The sequence below is a fragment of the Chiloscyllium plagiosum genome, unplaced genomic scaffold (assembly GCF_004010195.1).
Source record: "Chiloscyllium plagiosum isolate BGI_BamShark_2017 unplaced genomic scaffold, ASM401019v2 scaf_35669, whole genome shotgun sequence".
In the NCBI taxonomy this organism is placed as follows: domain Eukaryota; kingdom Metazoa; phylum Chordata; class Chondrichthyes; order Orectolobiformes; family Hemiscylliidae; genus Chiloscyllium; species Chiloscyllium plagiosum.
In genome coordinates this window covers 1-5076 of record NW_025197312.1, presented here as the reverse complement: position 1 = coordinate 5076, position 5076 = coordinate 1, and the positions used below count along the sequence as shown (strand labels likewise).

The following is a 5076-nucleotide window of genomic DNA, read 5'->3' as shown; positions in this document are numbered from 1 at the left end:
CGGCAGGGACAGACCACGATAAACACCGGAGGAGACATCAAAGAAGCGCTTCGCAAGAGGATCCCAGCACTGATGATGTCGCCTAGCCAGGGGACGAAACGTTTGCAACAAAAACTTCCAGCTCGGCGAACAGAACCACAACAACGAGCATCCGAGCTACAAATCTTCACACAAACTTTGAGTAATACATTGAATTTAAAATGTTCAATGACACTCAAGATTTCCCAACTGTTCCAAACAAGAGTCTTGAATAACTGGACTTGGGCACTAAGTTTATACGTTATCTCAAAATTCCGATTTATTATTTATACATTCCCTTTGGTAAGGCAATGATAAAGAGCATGATAATCTAATTAATGACTATTAATTATTCATATTAATCGCAAAATCCCTTGATCATGATATCCACTCATGCTCCGACAGCCAGTGTGGAGAGAAGAATTACAAAGAAAATGAAATAATTGTAATTTGCAAGTTCGATTCATCAGGTTCAGATGATGGATTCCATGACTTCTTCGTGCAATAGATTGTTCGTAAAATAAAAGCTGCATCTATAATTCGTACGTCACGGGTGATTGCATACTTTTTCAGTACACTTCGTCCAGTAATTTCTTCTTCTTTTGTCAGAACGTTCAACAGTTGTTGAAGTGGACAATAAACGAGACAGAGTAAAACATATCAGCCAGTCCCAACGATTTCAAAAATCAGTCAAATCCTGCCAAAACCAGGCAGACGGTCTTTTCTCCTTTTTATTTTTATCAATATTATCTGTGTTGGTCGGTAAGCATCTGACCTCCCTTGATTAGCAAAATCAACAAGCACCTAACTGACTATGCAGAGGATAGCAAGATTCGATGTTCAATCATCCATAGCATTCCCCATATTTGTAATCGATTTCCATTACCTTCCAGCTCATTTGTCAATGAAACAAATCCCTGTGCATTTTACGCGTTTTTGACACAGGTAGCTGTTCAAATTTCACTTCTCACCTCACACTCAGATCCATCAGAAATATCGATAATTTGCGAGGGTCTCTCCAATGTTCTCTGCTATTTCTGCACTGGCAAGTGCGTACTATTTGATGTTCGATTTGAAGCTATGTGTCAGTGTCCCACTCTAATCCTTTTTCAAATCTTTGGAAAACCCCAGTACATTCTCTTCACTCATCAGCATGCACTCTGCTCAATACCCACAGAACATCGTCCTGAACTGCAATTGTAAACAATCGCATTATTTGCACAAGTCAAGACTACGATTTCAATCAACTTTGCCTCCAGCCATTTCCATCATTGTCTCCAATTCCAATCCTCCTGAACTCATTGCAACGTCAAAACCCATTGTTAACTTTGTGAAATCCACACTCTGCTTGTCCAAACGTTTCCCAGGGAAAGTCCAAAGAAACACGCTTCCATCAAATTCCATGGTTGTCAGTCACTCATTAGCACATATCAAGTCCTGTCACCATATGACTCCTGTGTTCACGTCGATCATGAGGTGGCATCCAGGTGAGGTCTCGAATTTAAAATTCTCATCACTGCGTCCTACTCCCTCAATAGTCATAAATTCCGCTCAACACCAAGGTCCTGCTCTTTTCACAAATTGTTGTTAATTTCCCATTTTCAAATCGATAGCCTTTTCTTCCATCTCCCTTCCCAGTGTCTCACCGTCTGTATTCATTGTGCCATTTTTTTCTGATTCTCTCTCATACACGCTTTTCCTGTTGATCACAGACTCACTTCATACGATGGGACTGTTGTCTGCCATTCAGCTCATCAAGTACTTGACATATATATTGAAATTTGCATCCCTCCATTTCCATTCCCATTTTATTGGACACCAAAAAATCTACGATTTCTTCCTTTCCATCTCAAGGATTTAATTTTTGGAAGAGATTGTGTCATATTCAATTTCAGCGAGGAAGCTTCCGATCAGGACATCTCTCTCCATGATAACATGTTGAATCTTTCACCTCTGCATCTTCGTTTGTTATTTGATACTTGTTTTCTACCTGCACCCATACTTTAAGAAAACATCATCAATATCAGTCTCAACATTCGATAGGGAAATGTTCCACAAGATACTCAACAACAAGAGGATATTTCCACATAGAATTGGTTGGGTAGTTGGGTTTTGTACACGTGCAAATATAGAAGAATGGGTGTCACCTTTAATGAAGTTTCCATGATTCTTAGCTGAAATGACAGGCTACGTGTGGAGAGTGTGTGGGACAGGCTTGTACAGTAGGGCATAGCCTTACTAGAAGGTGGTATGCATTTCAGGCAGAGATATGGAGAAATAGTTTTTCTCATAAGCTTGTGATTCTGTAGAATTCTTCACTTGCAGAGGGCTGCTGCGATTGAGTCATCAAGTGGATTCAAAGGTGGGATAGACAGACTTTTAATCAGGAACCGAATCGAGGGTTTTTGGAATAGGGCAAGAAAGTAATTTTGTGGGAGATTGGATTCAAACACAATCTCACTGAACGGTGGAACAGTCTAGACAGAATGAGTGATCTTATTCTGCTCCTACATCTTATGATTCTAAGAAGCCGATTTTGGTGAAAGTCAGGGGAAATAATAGATTTTGGGCACAATGCAGCCTTAATACAGATCATGTTCTTCTCAACACGAGCTGAGGTATTAGAATCTGAATCGTCACTATCATGACTTTCCTCCACTGATTTTCCTTACGTCTCCATTAACTCCTGGTTGCTCCAGGAATTGCCATGTATTAACCTGCTATGCAGTCTAACCAGGCTTCTCGTTGAAAGGAAATTCGGATTTTCTCGAAGATGTTTTGCCTTGCACTCATCTGGCCATTTCGCACGAATATGAACTGAGTTGGGAAAATCACGTTTATTCTGCATGACAGCCGATCAGGGATTAGTTAGTTCATGGTCACTGATTAGTCTGGGAGCGCCTGTCGAAAATAAAACTATTGATGCGAAATGACACGAAAGTATCAAGTTTGATTACGTTTAAACTATGAGCTGTGATCCTCATTTGTCAGTACATGCCTGTGGGGAACGCAACCAAGGATGCAGATTGAGATTTATATATCAAGCTTAATGCATTTAAACTGGACAATGTGAATCTGACAAGTCAGGGTCTTCCTGTTGACAATACATGCATTGATCCAGATGGTCAGTTAGCTGCCAGGCTTTCGATGAACTTTAAATTCGTCTGTGAGAATCTGATCTGGAGGGGTGTTCCCTTCGGAAATGCAAACATTGAAGTTATCTGAGAATCAACTGCAAGGATTCGTGAAATTTAAACTGTGCTATAGAAAGCTGGTTGATCTGAGATATAGACGATCAATTAGCGTTCGCTTAGTTTGTTGATGTGGGTCAGGTGACGGAAACTGGGATCTATACCTGTCAATTCTCCCAGAGGCGCTGAGGTGAGTTAAACCATTTGTTAAGCACATTTATCTTCACTACATATGATATTTCCTTTTGAATCCCGAAATGTTTTCGGCGCTATTTCCCATTTAAAGAGCCTGTTGCTCAGAGTCAGTGTCGTTATTTCACTAAAATGTCTGTTCAACAGCACCCCTTTCTCTCAATTTTCATAAAAATAGACATCAGGGAACGTTGTGATTAACGTAGAAACTTCACAACAAAACTCAGCAAAGTATGCGGAAATATAATTTACCTCTCTTTAACTCATTCCTGAGCTCTCTGTGTCTTTACAGAGTGAGTGCACTGTGAAGCCAATATGTTAGAATTTCCAGAGCTGAGGATTATCTACATAAGGGTATGGCAAATATTTGTAGATGCACACTGAGTATTTAAAGTATTGTTTTTATTCTAAAGTGACGCCGGAGCCTCATAGAATCCGATTGCTAAAACAAGTCGTTCAACCCATCATATGTCTGCAGGGTATCATACCGTGCAGAAGAATCAACCTGGTAGCAGTGAGATTCGAACCCACGTCTCTGAAGAGACTGGAACTTAAGTCCAGCGCCTTAGACCGCTGGGCCATGCTACCACTGTTCTGTGAATGCTGCCTGCCCCGAGCTGCTTGAAGATCATTGGCTGGTATTTCATGTATAAAAGCACGGATACTCTTCAGAATGATCGCTGGTTTTGTGGGACGGAAGCTGCCACTGTCAAGACATTGTTCTGAACAATAATCGATTTTCTACATTACATTCTGACCCGATGCGTTCCATTTGTCTTGATTCTGCTCTGAACACTTTCACCCGCAGACACATTTTAACAGCCAGTTGAGCCCGCAGGAGACTCCAGGTCCACAGAAGTGGGGAGAGTAACACAGATCCAGAAATGGTGTGTCGAAGAAAATCTATCATTTAACTATTGTGCTCTCGGCTAATTTTATATTTTTCTTGTCAACTTTACTGATGTATTCACTGTGGAAGTGATTGCATTTCGTCAGTGATGTATCATTTGGGATATCTAGCCTTGTAAATAAAATAGTTTCCATGCTGAAGGTCTTGAGCTGCTGCACTAACACTCTTATTTATGCTGTGACACAGTCTATTTTTAGAAATCAGTTGAAAAATATGCTGAAATATCCCTTCACTATTCTCATAAAATAGGTTCGAAAGGAGATGAGCTATAAAAGGCCGATAAAATGGATTGGGTCTCACGTGATTTTATGAATGGACACATCTCCTGTGTAAATCAGATCTATAAGTTTCAAAGAGAGAATCCAGTCCTTTCTCCACGACACTCAGTTGCACTTCCATGCTATCCACAAACTCCGGGCGTTTTCATTGATCCAACGTTATACTGAATTAATAATATTAACTTTTGGTTTTCACATGTTGTTAAGCGGTTCATGCATTCTATAGCACTTAATTCACCAGCTGACTGCCTGATGTCTAGCCTCTTAATCCAAAGTATTCATTTGCCTGGATGAGTGCATCTTCAGTAACACGCGAGAAGCTCAAAACCAAAACCAAGGTGCATCTGTTGTAGGCAGAAATGTCAAGAGGAGTCGTTAGCCCCGTTTTCCTTCACTCCTTCGATATTCTATTACCACGTATGTTAGAGGCCAGAAACTATCCCAAAGCTGTTGTATTGGTGTGCGGTTTTCCTCTTATTTGGGGGCC

At 40.6% G+C, this 5076-nt stretch overlaps 1 non-coding gene across 1 annotated transcript; it reads right to left on the bottom strand.

Moving 5' to 3' along the window:
- Window positions 1-3907: 3907 nt before the first annotated feature.
- Window positions 3908-3989, bottom strand: trnal-uaa. The gene has a single exon. It is a non-coding gene; the product is annotated as a tRNA-Leu (tRNA).
- Window positions 3990-5076: the final 1087 nt, after the last annotated feature.